This window comes from Anomalospiza imberbis, chromosome 2, assembly GCF_031753505.1.
Source record: "Anomalospiza imberbis isolate Cuckoo-Finch-1a 21T00152 chromosome 2, ASM3175350v1, whole genome shotgun sequence".
In the NCBI taxonomy this organism is placed as follows: Eukaryota; Metazoa; Chordata; class Aves; order Passeriformes; family Viduidae; genus Anomalospiza; species Anomalospiza imberbis.
This window is the reverse complement of record NC_089682.1, coordinates 22,177,972-22,205,521: the sequence shown is the minus strand read 5'-3', so window position 1 is coordinate 22,205,521 and position 27,550 is coordinate 22,177,972. Positions and strand designations below refer to the sequence as shown.

Here is a 27,550-nt window from a genome sequence, read left to right as displayed (position 1 = left end):
ACTTTACACTACAGAAGCCTCATATGTAGTGCATAGACATGTAACACTTGAACCTAAAAATTACCATACTTCAATCGAAATGAACACCCTTTGTGTAATAATACAGATGAAAATCTAGAATGAAAAATCTCTCCTATGTTTCTGGGCTGAAACCCCACATGGCGTTGTTATGGCTGAAGTGCAGGACGTGGAACTTCATCTTACTGCACCTCATAAAGTTGGCATTGCCCCATCGATTCATGCTGTCCAGATCCCTCTGCAGAGCCTTCCTACCCTCCAGCAGATCAAAACTCCCACACAACCTGCTGTCCTCTGCAAACTTCTAAGAATGCACTTGATCATTGATAAAGATATGAAATAGGACTGGCCCCAGCACTGAGCCCTCAGGAATACCACTTGTGGCCAGCTGACAGCTCAGTGTAACTCCACCCACCAGCCCTCTCTGGATCCAGCCATCCAGCCATTTTTCAACCCAGCCAAGAGTGCACCTGTCGAAGACATGGACTGCCAGTTCCTCTGGGAGAATGCTGGGGGAGATGGTGTCAAAGGCTTTACTGAAATCCAGGCAGACAACAGCATTTCCCTCATCCACTAGGCAGGTAAGCTGGTCCTCAAAGGAAACCACACTGGTCAAGCAGGACCTACCTTTCCTAAACCCATGCTGGCTGTGCCTGATCCCCTGGTTGTTCTGTACATGCCACATCATGGCAGTCCATGAACTTACTATTTTCAAAATCACAGTGGATTAGCGAGAGTGATTCCTAGCATGACTTCAGTTACATCCAGGTCAGAGAACACAGAGACATTTCCCAGTCTAAGTGCTGGAGCTATATTCTGATTCTGTATTTGGGCTAGACACAAATCTTCACCTTCACCTCTCCTTCCCTAAAGTGGCCATTTTGTGCATTTCTGAAGTAAGATTGAGCGGTGTTGCAGGTTATCAGTCTAGATATCTGAAATCTGTTTTCCCTTAGGCAGTACATTAGCCAAATACAATCTAAACAAAGAAAGAAAAAAGAAACAAAAATAAATTATAAAGTCATTCCTTTGTTTCTTTCCACCCTCCCCCAAACTATTCTCAACATATATGAAAGACTCTGGACAGTATGTAACAGTCTAGCAAAGTCTAGATTCTTCATCCAGTTTTTTTTTAGTGGAATATTTTGTATGTTTTTGCAAATTAAGGCAATATATTGTTCTACAAAGTTGAATTCTTCAGGCATATTTTTATTAATCTTCTCTAGAAAACTACTTCTAGTCTGAGATATCTTCTTATAGAAAATTCAGTGCTTATTTATTCATAGAAAGTATGTACTATAAATAATCAATCCTGGTACATGTCAGAGCAGAAAAAGAAATCGGTGTAAAGTAATAAAAATGTTGTGATTAAGTTTTTTCCATCCATTTTCTTCCTTCTGTACCTTCAACTTCTGCCCATCTAAATATAAAATCTGAGTACATACTAGAAATTAGTGTGGATTAAGAACTAAAATTCTGATAAAACATACTCTTCCTGTTTAACAAGAATCATCTAAAGGGGACAAATAAATTTAAAAGATAAATTTAAAAGATAAAAATCACTTAAGTTCTAAGCCTATTTACACACAGTAAAATGTGCACCATTTTCATTTTCACCGTCTCCTATCATTCACCTCTATCCTCATCTTAACTTTTCAGAGTCACAATGTCAAGAAGGTTAATGCAGTTACATGAATTTGTGATGGACCATTTCACTCAGATTTGCTAAGGCAAACACATATAGCTGGCTGGTAAACAATTTACTCCACAGAGAACAAGTTCTTCTTAGCTGAAAAGAGACCTCTGCCAAATCAATACATTAAATGATGAGATATTAGCTGCAAAAGGAGAAGGAAATCCTGGAACCTGTCTATCCTTTTTTAAGCAGTAAATACTTCTAGACACTCAGATATTAGGCACAGTGTCATTGAAAGCAGTGGTACAAACCAATGCAAAAACAGTGTTAATGAAATCTTAGTCATGCTTGTAATCTTTTAACTATACAGTTCACAGCAAGCAAAGAAAAACTGCTCTCAAAATTGCTGTTGTATGCAATATGTCCATTTATATAAAGAGGGGAAGGTTGCTTGTTCAGAACATGAAAAGCTAGCACTCTTCAACCTCTGAGGAAAAATTGCTTTCTTCCGTCTGCTTTATTTCTTAGCAAATTTTTAGCTAAGCAAAGTATATAAATTCTGTTTTAAAATGTTAACAGAAAAAAGTTTTGTAACTATGGAATATAACTTAGATGCAAAATAATGGTTAAGCAGCAACTGCATGGTCTTTATCAACTATTACATTAATATCTTTAAGTGATGTATATGAGTAGGATGAAGACACATTTTACTCTAATTTTCTTTCCCTCACCCCCATGCACCAGTGACAGAACCATTAAAACCCACAGTTTGTTAAGCCTGCCTTTATATTATCCCAGGTAAATTTCTTCACATTCTTTATGCACTTCTCTGCAAATCTTATTTCTCTGAAAAACTGCAAGTTAGTAGTAAAATTTGGCATGTGAGGGGAAAAAAACTCAAGCAAAAGTACACAGACAAAAATAAAAAAAAGGACATGAAAACCAAAAAAAAAAAAAAAAAAAAACCCAAACCAAAAAACCCCAAACAAACAAACCCACTCCAACCTCCCACAAAAAACCTCAACAAAACACAGCAAAACAATCCAACACTCCAAAAACCCAAGCATTTGAAATGACACAAAAAGATGAGTTTTCATGATTCTTGGGACAAACAGCTTAAAGAAAATCAAACAAGCAAATATTCCTAACTAAAAATATATTCAGTGATGATACCAATAACTACTTTATATAAATACTTTATTAGGACAAAAAAATTTAAAATATTATTCAGAAGAAAACAGACTCAACTTCAAAGCATACAATCTAGATTTGTACTGAGGCATGATGATATTAAAATTTGTACTTTTACAAAGTACAAATGTACTTGTACTTTTGACCTTACTGGTCAAGGTACATTGTACCCCCTCAAAATAAACTAAACCCTCATGCTCAGAAGCATCAGCTCCTGTTGTAAATCCAACTTGATTTATATCCGGCTGGTTTAAATTCTCTAAAGTATGGAACACAGTATGTGAAATGCCATTCCTACTACTACTGTACTCTCTATGCTCTTCTGTGTCTACCATCCTTGTGTGTCATCATGTTCTTTTTCTGTGGAAGTTAATCATGTTATAACCTTCCTTTGAAACTGGTCATCTGTCTGCAACTCAGTGTCTGTTTACAGACTCTGACTAGGATGGGCCTCTTGAGGCAGTAATAAGAAAGAGAAGGAAAACACCCCAACATGCTGGGGATGATGAGTAAGAGAGGCAGGGGCTAGACCATTTAGGAAGCATCCTCATCTTTCATGGAGAAGGTAAGAACTGGAATATGCAATCTCCTCATCTTAGACATGAATATGCTTAGTGCTTAGCTTTCAGGCCTTAAGAGCTAGAAGCAAGTTACAAGTGCTATCACTGCTCTTAAGAAACCCATTTATTGTCTCCCAAAATGGAACTGCCATTTCTCCATCATCTTTATTGAAGTCTCAGGCTCCAGACAGTATCTTCTCCTATTTACACATTTTGTTTCCTCTTGAATAAACCATCCCTAACTGATTTCAGGAAGCAGTGAATTATCAAGGCTCACCAAATGACCATTCTCCAGGGGCAATCAGAAAATGAAATCTGCCACAGAAAGATGTTTCCGTGAAGTGTTATTATCCAGTGATCATTTACTTATATACAAAATGCAAGGCTTATTTAGCTTTCCAATCTTATGTATTTAATTGCTAAAAGAATTCAACACACTGACACTATTTCAACTGCTTGCTCCCATCTCCTGTCCTTTCTACAGCATTGCTAGTGTAAGTTCTGCATAGCTAATATAATTTTCATTGCCAGAAGAAGAAATCCTTCACAAAAAGACACTCAAACTCAGCATACGAGAACTGTTAATGCAAAACACCCAAGAGTTAATGGAGTTTCCACTTTATTGGTCATCCTATTGGTCATCATATTACACCTTTATCATGTCATGAGTGGAAAACATTTCACAGGCTCTGGGATGTTAGGGCAAATTAAAAAGTTACAGAAAAAGAAAAACAAACAACAACAACGAAAACTTGCAGAAAAAGAAGAAAGATAAAATAAAATATTCTAACTATATGCTCTTAATTTCAGTTTTCTCAAGCTAAAACTTTTATAGACATGACAGATTTGGACAAGAGGAAAATTCACTAGAACATCTTATTTCCAAAGCCAACAGGAAAAAGAAAATACAGATTGAAAATTACAAGAATAAATACACATTTGCTACTCTACAGCACAAAAGAGGGTCAGCCAACTGTTCTAGAGAGGACCTTTTGCTTCTGCTTCCATGCCTCTCTAGGACCGTAACAACTTGGTGTAAGAGTAATGGCAAAAGTTTTTTTTTGGGGTTTTTTTTTTTTTTTTTTTTTTTTAAGGTAATTGCCAGGTGGCCTGCATTCTATACTCCTAATATGCTGTATTTGAAACATCTCTATGTAAAAATGACATCAAACCAATAGAAACAAGAAGCATTTGTCTTCAAAAAAATGTAACTCACACTTAACTAGAAGACCTTGACAAAAAGAAAGACATAATAAATGTAGGATTAAAGAAAGCAATGTATTTTCTTAATAACTGTTAAACTCTTTAGATTTAAGCAGTAAGTCCACCTGCACTGTAACTTGTGTACCTGAACTAAATCAAATATTATCACAGTGAGCATGAAATTAACACGCTAGCTCTCTCATCCAGCTCCATGACTAATTTCCAGTTATGCCAACTGCTATTATTTAATCTGTGAAAACCACTGGATCTACATCATCTGTCCCCAGATTCACCACCTGCACATTTGAAAACTACACACACTGAACATTTCTAATTCAAGAAGCAGACCTACTGCTGGCTGTGTTAATACAAATTCACAACCTCAGGCACCACAGCTCATCTGTCCAGCTGTGTATAATTTGCAGGAAGTTCTACTTCCCCTCACACCATTGTGTACTGAGAACTTATCTTTGCTTTCATGTAGATGATATAAAATGCAGTAGGCAGACATAATAATAATTACATTATTGGTAGAAATATAATTGGATTGGGAAACTATAGCAAACCAATCAGTAACTACATATCTAACTGAGAAGAAACACTATGATTGATGACTGCTTTCCTGAAGTCATCTAACATTTGGGTGAAGGGTACATTTCATAGAGCAACAACTCACTAGCTACTTCCTCTAGGTGTTGATATAATATTTTTCCATTTTTTGCCTAAGACATCCCATGAAATCCAAGTACATTCCTACCAATTAATAAATGTTAGAGAGTTTTGGCAATGGCAGATGTACCAAAGATTTACATGGGTTTCACCGCTTGCATAGTTCTTCTGGAATCCAGGAGAGGATTTTTGCCCCTTTTTTTTTTTTGTCACGAACCACCTATAAAATAATACTGAAATTTATGATCCAAAAATATTGCAATTGAACATCCAGGAGAATCATTTACCAGTGTTAAAATGCTAGTTTGGAGAGTTGGCAAAAACTTGAGCACCACCACAACTAATGAGATAACTGAATCACAAGGTGAACAGACTGGATGTGAATACTCCATCTAACACACGCCCAGTTCCTTTGACAAGCAAATCCAAGAAACTTCAGAAAGAAATCACAGATGGAACCGAGTCTGTATAACCATTTGTCTTTATAAACACAGTCACCAATAAAACATGAGTCGAGAAAACATGGTCCTGTATCATCTAGCATACTCTTTTAGTGTGCATAATCATCCATGCTTATAACAAGCTCTTCAAGGAAGGGATGGAGATGCATTATTTTTCAGAGCCTGTGCTTTCTTTTTTATTTTTCAAACACAGGTTTGAAGGCAATTTCATTAGCAGAAGTTAATGGGAAGTTGGGAGAAAAATTTTAAGCATTATATATGATGTTGCCAGCTCTATGGAAATATTCCATACCATTTTATCCAAATATTACTTTCTCCCAGAACCTGACCAAAAGCCTCTTAAACTTAACAAGTATCTTTACACTGAATCCAACAGACCTCATTGCATGACACTAATCTGTCAATGGTCCATTGATCTTGAGCCTGTTGCACAGGTCTTTTAATGTTAATGGTTTATGCTATGTCCAGTAAGAAAATGAGTGAAAATGTATTGTACATTAGAGAGCATATGGCTTATATCTTATATGGTGTTCTACATGAAGAATACATTAATTTTGTTTATTTGAAAAGATATGTGTGGAAGACATTCACAATATATCAGAAAAGAAAGAATCATATCTCAAAGAATAAACATATTTGTTATACAATTTCAAGGTAATTTGTTCTGTATATGACCAAGTACACAGAAGAGGTATTTCATGGCTAAGTGACATATAAGTGATAAATTATATATATGTTGGCATAAAGTAAGTAAAGAAATAAAGAGAAAGGGTGGGGGAAAAAAAGCTTATTTATTTTCAGAGAAATAATTTTTAGTTGTATAATAAACCTACTAATAATTGTTGAGTTAACCCCTGTTCTTTTTAATTGCAGAGTTCTTTGTAGTGTCTGCAAAAAACTTTATTAAGAGGAGAAAAACTGTCTGGCACGTCTACTTCCAAGCATAAGATTTATGCAAAATTTAAGTCTAAAATCAGTACCACAAAAATCAGTACAAAAAAAAGATATATGAATAAACAATAGAAATCTGACTTGATTCAAAATTATTTTATTTCAAAAGAGGCTATCAGCTTTATCCTGGTTTTATTACATTTGGATGGATACGAAGCAAGGCTTTTATATATCAGAAGTCAAAATGTGATGAATAATATAGTATTTGTTTATTGGAATAGAACAAATAGATATTTGGAGATAATCACTGCAAAATCTGTTTTGGAGCAAAAATACATACCAAGCAGGAGATTTATTGAAGTCTGTTAACTTACTTTCTACCAGAGTTTAAAACTGTAAAATAAATCCAGTTACAGAAAATATAACTAATTTATTTGAGCTCTCCCCATGCTATTTCTCTAAACAGATTATTGAAAGAATTGTTGGCATTAAACTGCATATCTTCTCACTAAGGGTCCAAAGTGATGTTAACACTTCAATAAACTTGATCACTAACCCAGCTATGTCTGACAACAATATCACAAGATCACCACATGATGGCACTGACTAAGATCACTGGTCAGTCCTGGAAAGGCCATTATTAACCTGACAGCAACACTACTGCAGAGCTTGAAAATCTCTTCCTTCTAGGTCTCTACTGAGACCGTAGCCCATACAGACACTACAGTAACAGCAATTTTCAAAACAATCAAGCCATTAGACCACTTCAATTAACACTTTGGGTCAGAAATCCTATTCATGATTGTCCTCTTTCATTTCTGGCTGTCCTAGACCTATCCTAATTGGCAATGACTACTTCCAGCTGGAGGACAAAGGAAAAGTCTTCCCTCTGGACTGTCTGAACAGAGAAGCCGTGGTCTATCTTGTTTTGTCCCCTGCATGGAACAGATGCAAATCTGAAAAATACTGCTAGATGGAAGTTTGCTACCATCAAATCATGCCAGTATTATTTAATGTCATCTGTTATGGTGAAACATTAAAGGGGCTTTATGATCTGTGTAACTAAATCTCAAAAGTACTTTTAATTTATTTCAAAATAAATTAATACAGAAGTAAATACAAATTTCTATTTATATTCATACTATATATGAAATTGTAACAGTAACTGCAGAGTCAGTGAGAGTGCCACTCATTTTCAAAGCTTACCTCCCCATCAAGTTGCAAATCTCAGTCAGCACATAAATAACAGAAGATAGACAAGCATGGAAAATCCTTGCCCTCCACTGGAGCTTGCCAGTGGTATACACTTACTGAAATACGTCCTATGACAATGAGTGGTGTGTGGGCTCAGCGCAGAAGAATCATACATTGTGACATCAGCGACTACAATTTATTCTTAGATTATTACAGTACAAATCTGAGCATTCCTAGCTAGGGATTGTTCCAGCATGTGGTAATGCATTCGGTTTGAATTAGTCGTGACACTGGTAAAGCCCTAGTGCAGATCTCACAGGATAAGACAGTGTTCTACAGGGGCTGCTTCTATTCAGTCTCTCATGTCAGCTATGCATGCAAGCCATAAAGTAACCCTGCTTCACATACAGCTTATTTTTAAGGTCAAAATTCATCCCCATTTATTTACATGGGGGGATGAGCTTAAAGAGGGCTGAGCTTGCTGGAAACATTTCCAGAATTTCCTACTTTTTAAATTCAACCACTGCTGGCTGTCTATAAATTGTATCTTTCAGTTTTCTATTCTCTACCCTTATATCCAAGTTGAGAAAAGTTTATTACCATTGTGTTTTACCTCATTGCTAAAAATTTTCCAAGAATATTGCCAATAAAACTTGTTACTTGCTCTTCCTCCACTAGACAGCAAAGTGGTTTTTCTCGTTGGTGTTTGGGTTTTTTTTATTGGTGCTTTTTATTTTTCTTTCAAATCCAATCTGGGGACTACTAAAACAAACACATTGAGAAGTGGAGAACTATTAAAAGGTGACATAGTTGAGAATATAACCCTGCCAGGTATGAGGATCAAAATGGCTCACAGTATAAATGCTTTACAAACATTTCTTGAGAGCACCTGAGTTGAACTGTGACAGAGGATAGCTGCAGCTGGACATAAGATACTTACATTGATTTGTGCAGCTTTTGTTTATGTTTTATTAGATTTGTATTTCTGTAAAGACTCCCAGCCTTGTAATTCTGTGCACAAAACTAACCAATTTACTCATGCAGAAGAGATCTTGAATCCTGATGACAAGTCTTCAAGCGACAGAATGACTAAATTATATGCTGGTTATAGCACGATGCTTATTCCTGTCCTACCCAGGTGGAGCTGTTCTTTACACTGTGTGATTCAGCCATCAAATAGCAGTGTGCATGTTTGAAAGGCCAAGAGGAGGCTGTATTGAGAACCTGTCAAAAACAAACGTGCAAACCTCTATGTAGCAATCAGTGAGTGTTGCTTGAACCAATCTTTTGTTAAAAAATAAAAAAGGCCAAAAAGATCCTTGTTTCTATATAATATTTTTAATACAAAGCTTCAGTTAAATAGGTTTTCTTTCTGCCTCTTGCCTTCATCTCTGCATGACAGGTCTCCAGCTGAAGGATGCTCTTAGGATTGACATATTTATCAAATGTAAACATTTTCAGGTGAATGATCTGCCCAAGAACATGCGATTAGCTAAAGTATTTGGAAGACTAAAAAATATATAGGCTAGCACAGCATCTCCAGTAAACCTACCAGTTTTATCACTTGTCCTAATTTAATCCAGTTGGCCTGTTCCGTTCACGCTATGAGGCTTGCTTTTGTTCGCTCTCATTGTGATGACTTTAAAAGAAATTACACTGATCACTGTGCTTTGCTGATCAAGAAAAAAACATTGGGAGTTTTTGGATTTGCAGTCTACATTTTTGTGACACAGCGCTGGATTTTAAAACAATAGTGGGTGAGTAATCATTCCCTCCAGAAACACAGAAGGAGGAAAATGTATTTTCTTATCTATATTAATGTATTCCAGTAGAGATCAAAACTAAGGGCCGTTACATTCAATGAAAAATTAAAAAAAAAAAGAATTAAAATTAGCTCTGAATTAGCTTGGTCCTCTTGAGAAGCAAGCTAATTCAGAGCTAATTTATTTTTTTTTTTTTAATTTTTCATTGAATATAAGACCAAGATATTTTGGATGTCAAACTGAATTTCAGTTTTAGTATTTGGTACAACTTAATAGGTTGCACTTGTTGCAATAGGTTGCAATAGGTTGCACCAAAAAAAATTGGACCTATACGATACACTGGCATATAAATAGAGAAGAGAGAGAAAGGGTAATAATAGCTGTATTTATAAACAAAGGATTAATAATTTCACAATTATAAATATCATGTCAAAATTAATTTATTTTTCTATTATTCTGAGAAAATTACATGCCACCATAGACTTTGCTGTTTTGAGTAACCAGAAACTGCATGACATGTTTTTGTGCTTCTCAAACCATAATGATTCATTGGAATATGATTCATAAGACAATGCATGCAACCCTCTACTCAGCAATATAAGCAAAAAATACTTGGAATTTCCTGCCTTAATGCACATCTATATAAAGGCTACCTATACAGAAGTCGACACAGATATTAATAGATAGGATATAGAGCAGTTAGAATGAAAGTAAAATGCAGGGCTCATTTGATGTATGAAATCAGTTCACTTTTACAATGCAAAGCAGTGTTCTTTGGTAGGAATTAAAACTAGTGGAAATATTTGCTCCTTAAGGTGATAAATAGTTTATTTCTTTAGTGCTGAGGATTTATACATCTAATAAAAATTTTTGTCTCACGTGATATGGGAAAAAATATTACCCTTTAATACATGAGATCTGCATTAGCAGATGTATTTATGTTTTAAGAAGAGAAGAATAGCAGGGATTTCCATTTTGGCATAACTGTAAATTCCTCCAATTAAGCTTTGAATTCTAATCTCCTAAGCACATGCATACATGTCCTTAACGTTATTAATCTAAAACCAAACTAGAATTTTATCAGTGCTTGCTTTCAACACTGATCAAACATCAGGCTAAAGGTGTGTTTTCAAGGGTGGTGTAGGGGGTATATTTTGGGTTTTTCTGGCGGTGTTGGTTTCTCTCCAAATACCAAACATCCGAACTCGGCCGTGCGTTTCAGCCATCCCTACGAAAGGCAGTAGCTCCACGGAGGCTGCAGACGGACAGCCGGGCACGGGCACCCTGAATCACAGCTCAGGTGCTGCCGTCCCTCCTGGCTCCCCGCCCGGCCGAGTCCCTGGCACCTGGCAGTGCCTCCGGGGGAGCTCTCTGCCCGCCGTCCGCCCCGGCCCGCCCCGGCCCGCCCCGGCCCGCCGAGCGCCCCAACTTCGGGCGGCGCTCGGAGCGCGGCGCGCGCGGGACGGCCCCGCGGCGGGGCGCGCGGCGCCGCGGCGCGGGGGGCGGCGGGCGCGCGGCTGGAAGGGCCCGCACCGCCACCTGGCGGCCGCGCCCCGCCTCTGCCGCCGCGTCCCCCGCAAACTTCTCTCCCCCCACGCCGCGCGCCCAAACCGGCCAAGTTTCCCGGCCGCGACGCCATCTATTCTTAGCCCCGCTCCCGGCACGACGGCGGGACACCCGCCCCGACCCACTCTCGCTACCCGTGTCCCGCATCCTTCCGCAGGGACGCGCCCTGCCCGCCCCGACCCTGCGCGCCCGCGAGATGTGTGCGGGGGCGGGCGGAACGGCGGCTGCTCGGGCCCCGTCCCTCAGGGCGGCTGCGGCGGGGCCGCCCCCGCTCCCCGGGGCGGTGCTGGGCTGCCGACGGCCTCTCCCGCGGGGAAGGGGCAAAGCACGGCGGCCGCGGAGCCGCCTCACGCCGCCAGCCCCCGCCTCGCCTGCCCGCCCCCGCCTCAGCCCCAGCTTTGCAGAGAAGCCGATTTACTGCCGAGCTGGGAAGGAGTGGGGGGGTGGGGTGAGTGGTGGTGGTGCTTGTCTCTTTTTTTTCTCCTTTTCTTTTCCCCCGCCGCCCCCCACCCCCGCCACAGGTCCGCGCACGCTGGCTCTCCCCAGTGCCAGTCCCCGCTCCATCACGTGCGGAAGCCCATGCCCATCACAAAAGCGGGCATTTTACCCGTGCCCGGAAAGGACATAAAGAAAGAAAAAGAAGAAAGGAGAAGGAGAAAAGAAAGGGGGAAAAAAAGAGGGGGAAAAGGAGGAAGAAAAACCCACCACGGAATAGCTTAAGCGGGTGAACCTCTTAATCCCAGAAGATCCAAGATTTCCTCTGAGCAGCCGCCTCCCTTGTCCCCCCCCCCAGCCCGTCCCCGTCCCTTTCCCTTTTTGCTTTTTCGTGGCTGTGGTGGTGGCAAGGAAAGTGGTTAACCAAAACCCTACGTGTTGGTTTTGTGTTTCCCTGAAAACCACAGGCTCACACAGAGCATGAGGTACCGCTCCTGCCCCTCTTCGCGCTTGCAAGAAACTGTGGCTTCGCTCTTTCTTTCTCTGCCTGTACTGCAGATATTTTTCCCTCCTCTCCTCCACACTCTCCTGTTTATTTCCCTGTAAGGCAAAGCTACTTTGTAAACATCTCACACAGAACCTCAGAGCCTTTCCAAATAGCTGATTGCAGCAAAATGCCTCCAAACAAATTATGGTGCAAGGGGAATATAAGGGACCGACCGAAGTGGGTAAAAAAGAAATAAATCTGCATAAATATGCATATGTGACAAGAAGATCGCGTATGATGGTAGAAATGTCAAAAAGAAAGTATCGCTTTATCATGATGGGAAAAGTAAAAGCACAGACGACTGCAGCAAACTGCTCGTCCTTTGCCAGAGTACCAACTGCAACACCTCTCCCTCTCTTCCCCCACCCTCGCCTAGGGAAAAAAAAAAAAAAAAGGGGGGGTGAACAGAAAAAAACAACAGGAAAAAAAATGAAAATGAACACTCAAACTGCAAATCCGGTACTCCTACCTTAATACTGGGATAGCTGCAGAAGCATAGGGGTCTTTTTTACACAGCCAGAATCTTTCAGGAAATCCTCTCGGGCTATCATGCAGCCAGGATTATTCACATACGGTTCCTGCTCTCCTTTTTGGAATCCAATGCGATTGGCTTCTCCAAAGGAATGCAACGACCACGAAAGGGGGGAAAAATTAAAAATAACAAGAAGAAAGACAACAACACTGGATTTGAAGGAAACTCGTGTTCTCGGTTGTAAGCGACCTACATTCAGGCAGAAAATTCATTGCAATCAGTGCGAGAGGGAGTTGAGTCTGCAAGTAGGAGCTGTGATTGCCTATGCAGAAAGACCGAGCCGCGGAGAGACTGATCTGCAAGGCAAGGCGAGCTGGGAGAGAGAGGGAGATGGGGGGGGGGGGGGAGAGAGGAGGGGGGGAGAGGTCCAGGCTGTACCAGGCGCTCTCCTCCCGCTATTGGACCAAACTGAATGAAATTCACAAAGCCGCCAGCCAATGGCTCCCCGCAGCCAGCCCAGCGCTACAGAAACCGCATCTCCATCCACAGCCTCCCGCGAAGGAGCGGCGCATCCCCGCGCGAAGCGGCGCCGGCGGAGCCGGGCCGGGCACCGGGGGGCTGGACAGGTGGGCACTGCGCACACGGAGGAGTGAAGGTGTCCCTATCTGTGTGTGTGTGTGTTCGGGAGGATCACACAATTCACACGGCCGGTCTCTCTTCTCCGTGGTCATGTACAGCAAGTGCAGTCTTTGTTAACCCTTTATACTAGCAGTTTCTACAGTACCAGCCTGTTGTTACCATATTCACCCATCTGCGTTTTCGTGGAGCTGACAGCATAATTGTACAACAAGCAATAAAACATTTTGTTCCTGTTCGCTGTCCTCCCAGGAAAAAAAAAAAAAAAAACAGCAAAGCAGACATTTGCCTTGTGCCCAATCATTTTAAACAGATTTCCTATTTTTTTCATAAGGAGACCAGTTATTTGATGTTCATATTTTAGTTAGCTAGCCACTAGGCTAAGTGATGGTCACGTGGGGGCCCGGTGGTTGTTGCCACATGCTACAACACAGGGTCTCTGGTTCATTGCTGCGTATAGTTTCAGACTGGGGGTGGTGTAGCAAATATGTGCTTAGGCCTCCACAGACGTACCTTGTTTTACTCCACAGCATGTTCGCTTAATCAGTTAACAGCACTGTCCGGAGTGCACGACCATGCATTAAGAACAGGTGAGCATTGCCTGACTTCGCTGTGGACAGAGCAGAGAACAAAACAAGGGGGTCTTGAAGATCTTGCCATCATTTGAAACAAAAATCATACTCATACCTTTATGAGATTTCCTTCCACAAGAGTTATATTAGATTCCATAAGCAGAGTTTTTGAGATTTTTCAATTAAGAAAAAAAAAATCTGCAGCTCTTCTTTTTTAGAATCTTTGTTTCTGCCCCCATGTCAGATCCTCAGTAGAGAACAGATAGTGCTTTGAATTCTCAAATCTAAATTGTCTGTGATATTTGGCTTATCAATCACTTCTATACTCTGCTGTTTCAAGTGGTAAAGGAATATATACCATCTGATCTAGCAGACAGTTAGTAGGCCTGTTGTGTGTCTATTCTTATATTTTGCTATATGGTATGAAGGATACTTCCTTAAGTATCATTTAGGAAGGTATGTTTTGGTTTTAAATGTTGTAAGTCTAAATACAGGTGTATTTCATTGACTTAAAACATTTTAAGAATTGCAATAGCCACTGTTAATTTATTTGTCAGTGAAGTAACTACATTTATATTACTTAATTATATGTTTTGACTTACTTATATTAAGTCACTCTAGCAGCAGGTGTTCATGCAAGTGAATTTTACTGCTTTTGTTATTTTAATAATGCACCCACAATGTGCAACCAATCATATTGCTAGAATGAGTGAATATTTTGACACATTTAGAAAAGATGTCATCTTGCACTGCCATCTGTCCCAAATTTTGCAGGACAGTCTTTATTTTGATGAATATGTCATGCATTTTATAAGATTAATTTGGAAGATATTAAAGTGTGTGCTAGTTAATCTGAATAATGATCTTCCACCTGTGTTGTACTATGAGAAGGCAATTTGTTACAGGTTACCAAAGGATCATCTGTAATATTTGCAATTAATATTTGCCAGTATGACTTAAATATTCTAAAGCACAGCAATGAAACCAAACTTTCCATAGACTGTACACAAATTTGTGATCAAAGTATGTGAGTAAAAGGCGTTTGGTCAGAACAGCAGAATGTACATTTCTCCACTTACAACTTTCAAAAAGCTAAATGTACAGTTGGAACCTGTGGCTTATCTGCAGCAATCCACTGCATATTTATAACTCCAAGCAGGACTCCAGGAGCAATCATTCAGAGAGAAGAATTCCACTTGCTATACAATACCATCACTTCTTACAAGGTTGCATTTTATTCTGCTATAAACCCAACTTTACTTGTTTTGGTGGTTTTGTCTGGGATAATTTGTTCATAGTAGCTAGTATGGGGCCATGATTTAGTTTTGTGCTGGAAACAATGTTGATAACACAACATTTAGTTATTGCTGAGCAGCACTTGCACGGCATCAAGGTCTTCTCTGCTCCTTATCCCACCCCACCAGGGAGCAGGTTGGGGGTACACAAGGAGCTGAGAGAGGACAGAGCAACGTGCTGATCCCAACTCACCAAAGGGATTTCCCACACTGTATGGCATCATGCTCAGCATATAAACTGGGGAGCAAGAAGAAGGAAGGGGAGGACATTAAGAGTGTTTGTCTTCCAAATTCACCACTATGCATGATGAAGCCTGGCTTTCCTGACTGAACACCTGCCTGCCCATGGGAGTGAATTCCTTGCTTTGCTTTGCTTGCATGTGCAGCTTTTGCTTTACCTATTAAGCTGTCTTTACCTCAAGCCATGAGTTTCTCACTTTCATCTTTATGATTCTCTCCCCCCATCCTGAGTGGGGAGTGAGGGAATAGCTGTGTGGGGCTTAGCTGCCGAATGGAGAAGGGAGAGGAGGGAAGGAAAGGGGAGGGGGGAGCATCTCAATTTTGTTTCTTTTTTTTTTTTTTATTCATTCCAAAAAATTCATATTCAATATTAACTAAATGGAACTAAATACAGCTGGCAGCTGGTCACTAGTGGTGTTCCCTAGGGCTCATAATTTTGGCCAGACGTGTTTAATATCTTTATCAGTGGTTTGGATAATGGGATCATATGCATCCTCAGTAAGTTTGCAGGCGACACCAAGTTAGGTGGGAGCGTTGATCTGCTTGAGGGTAAGAAGGCTCTGTGGAGGCATCTGGGCAGAGGCATCTGGGCAGGATGATCAATGGGCCAAGACCAGCTGTATGAGGTTCAATAAGGTAAAGTGCTGGGTCCTACCCTTGGGTTACAACAGCTCCATGCACAACTACTGACTTGGGGTAGAGTGTATTGAGAATTGCTCAGAGTATGGCCAGCAGTACTAGGGAATTGATTGTGCCCCTGTACTGAGCACTGATCAGTCCACACCTTGAATCCTGTGTTCAGTTTTGGGTTGCTCACTTCAAAAAGTTCATTCAAGAAAGAAATTTGTTTCCTATGTTCTTTATTCTCTTAGGGTTTGCTCATGAAGGAGAAACTTCATTGATAACTATTTTAAAAGAAAATTACAAAAAATAACAAAATTACAACACAGAAAAGTCACATCTATATTTTCAAATTCAGAATCATTTTTAGTAAAATTAAATGCTCATGGCACTACTGGCTCTGCTACATGCCAGGTATATCAAAAATGCACTGTAGATTCTCACCTGCATGGCCAATGAGGTAATTTCACAGTAGTGTACTGTGAGAACTAATAATCACTAGAGTTTCCCAAAGATATGGTATTTGTCATGATACATGCCTTTTCAGTTACATTCTAATTGCATTCTCCTTGCAGTTTTTCACTAAAACTTTTAGTGTCACTTTCTCCTTCTGACAAAAGTCCAAACCCAAAATATCACAGACATAGAAAATAGCACATTAAGATCATGTATTTCCTGTTTTTAAGAGAACAAAACATGGGAATTTGTACTAAAAAGCTTCTAAGCTTCTGAGATGCAACCTTCAACTACATGGGGCAGGTATAGACATTGACTTTAACAGACACAATATTTCAGTTCTGGAAAAGTGGAAGCAGTTGATGGGCTCTGGTCCACCTTGTGTAAAGACAAAGCTTAAAAATACCATTAAAATTATTTACTGAAATATTTTGTATTGTTTGGCCCAAGTGCTTTATCAGTTTGGTTTTTGGTTTGATTTTATTTCTTTTTGTTTTTTGGGGGGATTTTATGGGGTTTTTTTGTTATTGCTTTGTTTTTTATGAAGCCTTTTACTTACTGTTGAACTAAAGTGAAAGAGGTGGTTTGGGGTTTTTTAAAGGTAAATATTTCTTGCTGTGCAGATTCTACATATCTGAGTATATTTAACCAATACTTAATTAATCTTACTCTCAAAGTCACATTCCTGGCTTGTAGTCTTAAAAAACTCAGCTTCACTTTGGCTCCATAACTTCTTCTTCTTTCAGCTTACATACTTTACAGATCATGATTAGCCAGCCTTCTAACCTTCTTATTGTTGAGATAATTAGGTTCTGTTTTGTTAGTCTCTTACTACAAAGCAGGTTTTCCAGACTGAGTCATCCTTGTATTTCACTCTAAACTCTCACTTTTATTTTTAAAAGGAGTATGTTTGATCTTGACCTTTATGTGAGCTGAGAACTCATGCTCCTGGTTACTAATTATAATTTAAATTTTTTTTGCTCGAGTTACAAAAAAGCAACTCTCATCCTAAAGTATGATCTATGTTCTCAGTTTTAACACAGTTATTCTGTAAAGAGATTGATTCACAAGAATGTTCCCTAACATCTGTAGAAAACTGGTTGTCACTGATATTTTTCCCTAGAGATAACATTTGCAAACTTTTCCTGCAATTATTTAACTTTTTCATTGAGATCCTTAATAAGATCTTACATGCTTAACCATTGCTGATTTTTTTTCCCAGAAGAAAAAGAGAATAATAATTTAAAAAGCTAATACTTGTTTTATGAAGGTCATCCCTAAGTTAACAAGATGTTTTCTGAACTGGAAACTGACTCCTGTTTTCGCATACCCTCTCTTTCCATTGATGATCACTCAAAATGAGGTTCTTGCTTTCATCTGAAACCAGACCTAATTAAGGAGTCAAACTTCTGATCAATATCTAACAGTACCGGAATACCAGTATTTCTATAGTGTAGTGTCTTTATTCTTCAAAACACCATTCAGAAAAGATAAGTTAATTGTGGGATGAATTTAATTTTGCATGTTTGGATATATGCAAAAAGGATATACAGTGAATTTCTCTGTAGTATATACTGAACAGTTGAAACCTTGCTGTACCCATGCAATTTTTGTAGAAACCACAGCATTGAATCAACACAACACAAGGCCTGAGGTGATATTTATAGCTGTAATGAGTCAAGAAAATCCCTCTGCCCACAGTCAACATCCCTGTTGCCATTTAGGTCTGCACCTCTGCAGGATGAACCCATGTACCTTCTGAATTAGGCATTGTACAGGTATAGTGTAATCAGGCTCCTTGAGTGCTGTGGTAGTTAATATGATTGATAGCATTAAAAAAGCTTATACCTCAAACAAACAGAAAAAAACATTTAATAGTAGGTCTAATTGTTCCCCGTGCTATATAATCATCCAATTTTTAAGGTTTTTTATGGTTAGATTTTGATTCATATTAATACTTTTGGGGCAATTACATGTATATTACATAAGCACAGAAAGTGAAGTTTGCCCTACATACCCATGGAAATCTTGATTTGATCTTGACAAAAGTGGTTGGTAACATTCATTGATACAAAAGATTATGTTAACCAAAGGCTAGTAATCAATCCCTGCTTCTATTGTCTTTTAGATTAGAAATGGGTACAAAGAACCTTGGAGTAAGCTCTTACAAGCTGAGTGCAACCTTCTCAGTTTTAGAGTGCAATGCAGACTGATTAATATTAGAAAGAATTATTTATAATATAATTTAAGGATTACAGAAAATCATATGCCTAACACCGTATAAGATATCAGTTTACCAGTATACATGTGGATCTTTATCTGCACGTGAATAGCACAGGAAGGAGAGCAGAAATATCATTAGAGAGAAATGAAATGTGGTGTCTAAATACTTATGGCATATGTCACAGCTCACATTCATTCACAAGTCAGCTCTCTTCAACCACTTTAAATCTACAGCCACAATATTGAGGATCTGGAGGTTCAAAACCAAACATAATAGCTCTGCAGGTAATTCCTTTGACAACTTGTGGTCTGTAAGACGTTGCTCATAGACCTGTGAACTTCAAAAGAACACTAGAGCTGCAAGCTTCAAACAGCAAGTAAGTTTTCTAAAAAAATGATTCGTAGAAGCTGTTAGAAAATCTCGACTTTTGGACTACAACAAGAGACAATTAGAAGATCAGTAGTGTTGGAACGATTTTCCTATTTGCAAGATAATTACATAAAACACAATCTCAGTAGTAGGTAGTGATATCTGTTTCCAAATGCTTTTCTCACTGGGTTATATTATTCATGCTTTTCCCAGGCAAAATTATCCTGGTTTTTTTGCTACCCAAGGTAGAGTTTCAGCTGGAATGGGGAGAGTGCTTTCTATCCAAACCAGCATTTATTGTACTGCAGTCTATTGAGAATATATTTTTGAAAGTCCACAGACTGGTGAAGGCATTGAATCCAAGTTTCAAAACTTCTCTCACTGAATACTTTAGCAAAAAGAGCTATTAAATAGTAACCAGGCAATTCTGGAAGCATTAATGTCTCTGACAGTGTTTTTATAAGAAGATATGGCTACACATAAATATTCTTTGAAATGCTTCAAGTAGCAAGCCACTTACCAGAGCTGAGTGTGAGGACTCCAAGCTGTGAGAACGCTGTCAATTTCTGCCTGTCAGCTGAGCCGGCTATTCATCAGCACATTGTTAGCCCATCCCAAATGTGGGGCAATTTCCTTCACGCAGATTTTCAGTGTTTTACTTTGTAATTGAAAGAGCTGAAGCCATTTACAGACAAGCACTAGTGAAACTAACTCCAGCTTTAGTGCCATACCTCTGACAGAGGTCATAATTCTCTGAAATTAAATTAGCAGAAGAAAAGTTTGCATATGTGTTAACCACTTATCATAAGGCAACAGACTAGACTAAATGAGCAGTGGAGAGTTTAAACTAACCTGTAGGAGAAAAGGAATATTTATTCTGCTACACTGACTGCACAGGATGGTCTTCTGTAGTGTAAAAAGAGCAAAAAGAGTTGGTGTGGGGGAATAATGTCTCAAACTGTGTCTGTTGGTACTGTTTGCTAAGTAAAAGAAAATCGGAGTGCTAACAGAGCATACAAGCTTAGCCACTGGGATGTGGGTCATTAAGCCACAGAAATTTGCTAACGTTTGTTTCTGTGCCCACAGCTAATTCTCTGGGGTTCTGGCTGAGTTTAGGAAGAGTCAGGTACAGGCTGTTCATACAGTCAGTCTGGAAGGAGCAGAGAGAATCTCTTACATTAAAAAGGGAAGTACCTAGTGAATTTAGGTACTTACAATACAGGCAAACTCTTCTGAATAACAATTTTAAAGGAGTCCAACTTCCTCAGAAACACTGCTTCAGTTTGTGAGCCATTTAAAAAAATAAATTATCTTAATTTCAGATATAAAAAGATGTAAGATTGGTTGGCTGAAGAAGAAGAATTTGAACAAATAACTGACATAAATAAACAAACATATCAAAGTTACTGAATGGGTTAAATTTGTTGTATCCAAGCCACTGCCAAATCTTGAGCTAAGAACAGGAAGTTTATTGGCAATTTTCTGAAAGAGGAGGAATCCAATGATAAAATGTGAGCCATTTGTCTTCCTAGCCATTAAAGGAAATTCACTTTAAGGATTTTTCTGGAGTGGTTGCTGCTGCTGGTGTGCCCATTGTAATTTATCAGTGTGTCTGCTGGTAATATTATCATCAGTTGGAGCTCAGGTGGACTTCCATTAGTGCTATCACAGTACTCACTGGGAAAATATTCCACTGACCTGGACAGGATCTATCAAAAACTTTCAAAGCCATATCTGCTGTGGATTTTTTCCTGCTAATTATTTTCAGCGATTATGTAAGAAAATTCCTCAGGATAAGTTAGCTAGAGAAAAACAACTACAACAAACATAATTATGAAATAAAACTGTGTCAGGCATCTTCATTTAATTATAGGCCATAGCCTTCTCAACCTTCATCTTCTTGTGTGATATTTAGAATATAAACTCTCTGGTAGAGACAATTTCTTCCCGATCTCCACTCAGGTCTTAGCTTTTACTGGCATCTTTGAACACCATCACAACACATGTTTAAAACTTATATACCTATATGTAATAAATGTTGCTAGGCATAATTATTTACCCATATGTTACATTAGTTTTATGAGTCTATGGCTTGCTTTGACTTAAAGCTGTGTTAAATTCATGCCAAGTAATGGAAAGTGGAGGTTGACTGGTTGCTTTGTCTTACATAACAGCACAAAGGAATTCCACCCACTCTAGCCTGTAAGCCAGGTTCACTGGGAGCCCACCTTAAATGCCTCTATGCAAACATAAGCAGCGATGGAATAAAAAAGGGGAGTTAGAGATGTGCCCACACCTTCAATCTTATTAGCATTATGTAAACACTGTGGGATAGTTCCTATAACTGAAGTACTGGCGTGGAAGAATACTTTTTAGAAAGGACAGGAAGGGGAGACAAGGAGAATGTGTCACCCTTTCTGTCACTGACCTCCTGGAGTTCATGGGGCTGTGCCTGTGGATGGATGAGGAGCTGACTGAGACCTCATGGATGAGGTTTAAAGGAAGGGTAGGGGCAGGTGGCAGTATAGGGGGAGTCTGCTACAGGCTGCCTGACCAGGAAGACTGAGTAGGTGCAGCTGTCTCTGGACAGCTAGGAGAGCCTCATGTTCACAAGCTCTGGTTCTCGACCAGCCCAATATCTGTTGGAGGGACAAAGCAGCTGTCTCTTAGCAACTCTTGATCACTCTGTAGAATCAAGATACCTCAGAGAATATGGTGGATTTCTATCACGTTTTTTTCATAACTCACAAAACATTTTGCGCCTTTAAAAATTCATTCACTGAGACAAAAGGTGGAAAAAATTGAAATTTTTCCCTTGACTTCAACTAAGTCAGTCAAGGTAGCAAGGTAGGAAAGAAATTTTGCAAATGTGGCAAATGCTATCAGAGTGTGCATGAATTTTCCTACACATTTTGAACAATTGTTGGTTCAATACTTTAAAAAAGTTTTTCGCCTGCTCTTTTGGATAGCAATACATATAGAGATGATAACTTACATAAATAATTTCTTAAACTTGGATTCCTTGAAATATAAAACAACATCTAGCATTGACACTGTTACTACTGTTGTTTACACATGGGTTGACCGCTGCAGTCTGGGAGAACACAGTGAATATGGTAATTCTGTATTGATACTAACTCTATGTTAGAAATTGGAATTATCATCAAATAATTTGAGGGAACTATAAAGAGAGAGATGACCTTGCTCTCAGTGTACTACTTCGTTAGTCCTACTTAATGTGCAGAGTGAAGTCAACATAGCTGGAGTTTTCGCCATCTATAGGAATAATAAAAAAAATAATAAAATAATCAAGCTGAAGACCTGAGTTACATGAAGTGACTTGTGACTTGATAAGGTTACAGAAAATTATTTTTTTAAAGTGTGTTTTCTTGCATGTTTGATTTGGAGGAATCAGGTTTTCAAATGGGAACTGATACATTTAAGCAATTCTAGCAGCTCTTAAGGTATATTCAGAAGGTCATTTCTAAGTGTTCTGCCTTACAAGATCTGATTGTTCAGGAGATTATTACAGTCCTGCCACTTTGTGAGGTGCTGCCACATCATAGCAAGGTCAACAGAATGGGTAGCACATCTGCTCCTCAGTTTTCAGTTTACTATTTTTCTGTTAACCAAGGCTAGCATTCTTTTTTCTAAGTGGCAGCTTTTTTTGTTAACAAATGTTTACAGCAGTTTACCTGTATATATTGGGCTGTGAATGAATAAGGCAAAAAACTCCCATTTATGGATTATTGTAAAATGCAGGCGAACCCAATGGGAAGAAATTATGATGTCCAACTCCAGTTCAGAAGGCTGAATGATTTCTTTATTTTAACTATGCTGTAATACATTAATATACTATATAAAGGAAGATAATAAAACTACATACCTACTTTTCTAACTACTGTATCTAACTAACAACTTGTGACCCTCTTCTGGAGAGTACAGGCACAGGCGGATCTGACTGGGCATCAGGCTCAAACAATCCTCACCAGAATCCAAGCAAGCAATCACCCCAGGTAAACAATTCTCCAAACACATTCCACATAGGAAAAACAAGGAGCAGAAATAGAAATTGTTTTTTCTTTCTTTCTCTCTGTGCACCTCTATGAAAAATCCTGAGAGAGAGAGAGAAATGTCCTTATCACAGTGGATCCCTTTGGACTTGACTCAATTTGCACAGAAATATTACATTCTTATCACAAAACTGTTTTGAATCTTTCCAGGCTTTGCCCCTCACAAATACAGCTTGCTTCGTGCTGGCAATGTAAGGGAATTGAAGGATATCTTCAGGCAGGAGTATCTCAATGCAAGCAATCATTGACATTTTGCCAACACCAGACATTGTAAGGATATGTCAGAGGTGGAAGGGGCTTGAGTAGTGGGCACTGAGTATTTCTTTCTGGCAGAGCAGCTCCTTGGGCCTGTGTGTCTGTCAGTGCAGATGACATAAACCCGAAGGCTGTGCTAGAGGCCAGCCAGATCCAGCCAGCACTCAAAATCTAATTTGCATGTTGCATATTGTGCATGGTATGCACGTGCCATGTGTGTCTTCTGTTTGCCTCTACTGAGTAATTTCAGCCATAGGCAACTTTTCTGTTCTAAAAACAGACAAAATAACTGAAGATGATAACAGATTCTCTGGTTTGCCACAAGCTGACACATCTTCATGATTTTTTTAATGGTTTGTGCTTTCTAATCGGTCTAATCCCAGATGAGAACTCAGATTTGTAAATAGTGATATAAAAATAATCTTATTTAGAATCTGTGCTACATTTGTCAGTAGCGACTAACCTAATAAAACACAGTAAGCAATATGTGTGAATCAATTGACCTAAAAATCTTCAGACTTCCAAACAAAAGGCATATTCTTCTGTTAGGTTATACTTCCTCAGAGTATGGGAAAAAAAGAAAAAAAAATAAAATTAATACACCTTACAGTAAACATTTGGTGCTAGCCAGTAAACACACTCCAATCTGTAGGAATCCTATGGATTAATTACATGTCTGAAGTATTGCAAAATACTTTTATTTGAGCAGCCTGTCTACTGTGTTTCATTCAAACCTTTGTCAGAAAATAACCAATGGTAATCATATTGGCAAAGAAGCAAGAATGTTATAGTATCAGACAAAATCCTGTAGGATTATCTTTTAAACTGATATTGGCACTGTTAAAGTCAGTATCAAGGGCAAGTTAATGAAAAACAGATTGGTGTTTCACCTAGCACCAAAAAGAGGAAGAAAAAATGGAAATGTTTAAAGTAACTGCTGTTTATTTACTTTTTTTCTCACATAGGCCACACATTGGATTGAAAACCTTCTAGTATTTTCTATGATAAAAGTATTTGTGCTAAGTAGTTAAGATTAAGGTCATATTGCTTTGCATGGTCTATAACTAATTAAAAGACAATCTCTATCCTAAAAACTCTATGATCCAACATGCTAATGCAAAGAGTAGTGGAAAGATTCCCTTTGACTTTAGCAGACATCAAATTGTTCCCTAAGTATGACTGGAATATTTGATCATTTAGCAGTGCATGCTTTGGCAGGCCTGTGAATGTGCCAAAGGCTTGTTTCCTCCTAAGTAATGAATAATTATAACACTTCAAATATTGTCACTTGTTCTTTTGTTATGACTGCAAAAATATAATAGATTTGTGGACTCAAAAAAAAAAAAAGGACAAGAATATGCAAATTAGTATCTGTGGTACACTATCATTCATTCTGGATATAATTAATTATTTTCCACCAGCATATTTCAAACCCTTTGAAAAAACTTTCAATATCGAAATCACTCATTTTATAAAAATTTAAAGCAATGATGATCAACTGATATTTATGATAGGGATTTGGTGATACTGAAACTAAATATGTATCCAGATCAATAGGTCTTTAATTTCACCTGATCAAGGTAATTGAATAATTACTGCTCAGACAAAGCAAGTTTACTCTCTTAATTTTCAGCTATGCTCTCTTCCTTTCTAAGAAGTTTCCAGAAGCTGAGATAGAGGATTGACAAAGAAAAAGATATTGGTCAGATCCATTCAGTAGATCCTGCGGTGGCTAATTGCTGCCACAAATGAATAAGTAAAATTATAAAGTACTGTTTTTCGCTGACTTCTTCTGTAGCAACATACTGTGAAGGTTCTTTTTTCTTTCTTTCTTTAATTTTGGTGATGGGTGTCTGCTAAATGGCCATGATACTTAAAATTGAGGAAGTTACAGAGAAAGGTCCATGACTGTTACTATATTCAACATATATTTGTGATACAGCAGGTTTCAGTGCCAAGATATACCAGTGGGAAATTTTGCGATTTTGTCCTTAGTGCTCCTGGAGTCCAGATTTAACCAATAAATATATTTCATCATCGAATCTCAATCTTGAAGCAAATATGAATGACCTTTTTAGATGAGTAGCTATTGAGAATATCAATCTTTGTAATACCCCAGCATTTCAGATGAAAGCATAGTGCATGTCACTAAAACAATGAGAAAAAATAAAATTCCATTTTTGTTGTTTCCTCATTATCAGAGTGATGTACTATATTTCTCTACAAAGTTAAAATGTTGCACTATGTGCATGATCATTCAGCATATACAACTGTGTGTGAAGAAGTATTTACATTGTAGTAAAAATAAAATCCTCTGAAATATTTACATTTCTGTTCATAACAGAAGCTTTCAAAAGTTGTTTGACAAATATAGATGTTTTTCACTGATGAAGGAATCTCATTTACTGCAATACTTCCCAATTACACAGAGTGTTCAGGACATTGCTAATGTTTAGAATGTGCAGAAATTAAAAGCAAACACAAGACAGTTTCTATTCTCTCTATTTTACAGCTGTATCAGAAGATAAAATGCTGACTTTTCAATTAGCCAAATGGACTAGAGAATTCATAGCATTTTTCTGATTCCCAGTTCAGAAATATCAACATAAATTTGCCAGCAGCCTTGAGTCAGTGTGAATCCACCATCATGACCCAGGAGTTTAAGTACACAGAAACATATTTCTGAAGTTAAATGATTCCTGTAAGGTCATGCCCTGAAATAAATACTAAGTTTGTGAGTCACTGCATTATGAGCTAGCTCTTTAGAGCAAATGATTCTCTCTTGGTCACACTGGTTCAGCACAGGCTGGCTTGATATTGCCCAGCCCTCAAAATAATTAATAGAATAGTGAGAAAAGTAAAGGCAAACATTATTTGGAAAAAAATTTGAACCTAGTTATATTACATCATGATAAGGAGCTCCCAGATCAAAACTGAGATCCTTAGGATGCTATTTTAAGAACAAGCAGATTCTACCCGTAAAGGTGTTCTGTGTATTACTAAGTTGTTCAAGCAAAAACATGGACAAATCTGCATGCATATACACATACACATACACACATAGACTTGTTTATATGTTTTATGTATCAGTAATATGATGGACACTCATGGTTGCTGTTCTTATTGTTCTTTCTCATGGAAGAAAAGATCTAATTTTTTAGTTATATTAAGGTAGGAAATTCAAAGGAAAATAATATTTTTAATAGGTTTTTTGTGAGATATTGTCATGTATTTAAAAACAATTATATACATATTATAGATATGCAGGAGTGTGTGTGGGCATATAAACAAACTCAGAATTGCACCAATTTTGTTTCAATTTTTGAATGTAAAATAGTCAACAAATCTGAATCTTTGTGTTGTGTCTGCGTCAATTAATTTGATTACTCAGTAAGGGTAAGATATGAATGCAGAAAATCAACCAGATGAAAAACCAATTAATGTTTATTGTCTGAAAAGAGCGAGAGTCTAAGACTTATAATAATTTCACCCCAAACAGTGGGTATATGTTTGCCATTGATCACAAAGAGTAACTATATCAAGGGCAGTAATTTTATTTTTCTTTCAGCTTTTAATTTTATTTTTATTTAGAATACTAATTTGCCACATGATGTCTATTATTCTTCATTCTGAAATTATATTTTATAACTAGTATGAAATTTCAGGGATTCAAAAATTTGTCATCTCAGTTGTACAATACAGCATTTCTTCTTAAGGACATGAGACCTCTGTTTATGGATATGTTTAAGCGAGGTGGATAAGTAAACTAGTTTCAGAAACTTTTAGAAGGATTTCTGATATGACTTCAGAAATCTTTGATATACATTGTAGAACTCTGTAAGACATGGAATGTACCCAACTAAATTTCTCCTGGTGCCTCACCCTGTCACAACCAGTGTATGACTGGTGGTCCAATCTATGTGGAAAGAGCTGGTTGGAGATGCATTATTAGCAGGACATATAATCTTGTCCTAATTTAGCAGAATCAGAGTTGTGTAACCAGCAGCAGCTGTTAAGAAAATCTTGCAATTAGTTTCTGAAACTTTCCTTCAGTAACTATTTCATGATATTACAGTAATGAATTTATATGCTAAAACCAGAAATTAGAAGACACTACAAAGAAAACTTCAACTAAAAATATTGCTAAATCTCTAAAAGCCTCTTAAAACAGAGAGCATTTTACACTGCATGGTGAAACATCAG

The 27,550-nt window shown here is 38.2% G+C and overlaps 1 protein-coding gene across 2 annotated transcripts in view; it reads right to left on the bottom strand.

Moving 5' to 3' along the window:
* The window catches only part of NLGN4X (neuroligin 4 X-linked), a 161,581-nt gene extending 148,582 nt beyond the window's left edge, over window positions 1–12,999 (bottom strand). The window contains exon 1 of one of the 2 annotated variants that reach the window (XM_068180116.1): window positions 12,604–12,999. The gene's annotated coding sequence lies outside the window, so the exon portion shown is untranslated. The remainder of the gene's footprint in view (window positions 1–12,603) is intronic. The other variant, XM_068180118.1, reaches the window with a different exon arrangement.
* Window positions 13,000–27,550: the final 14,551 nt, after the last annotated feature.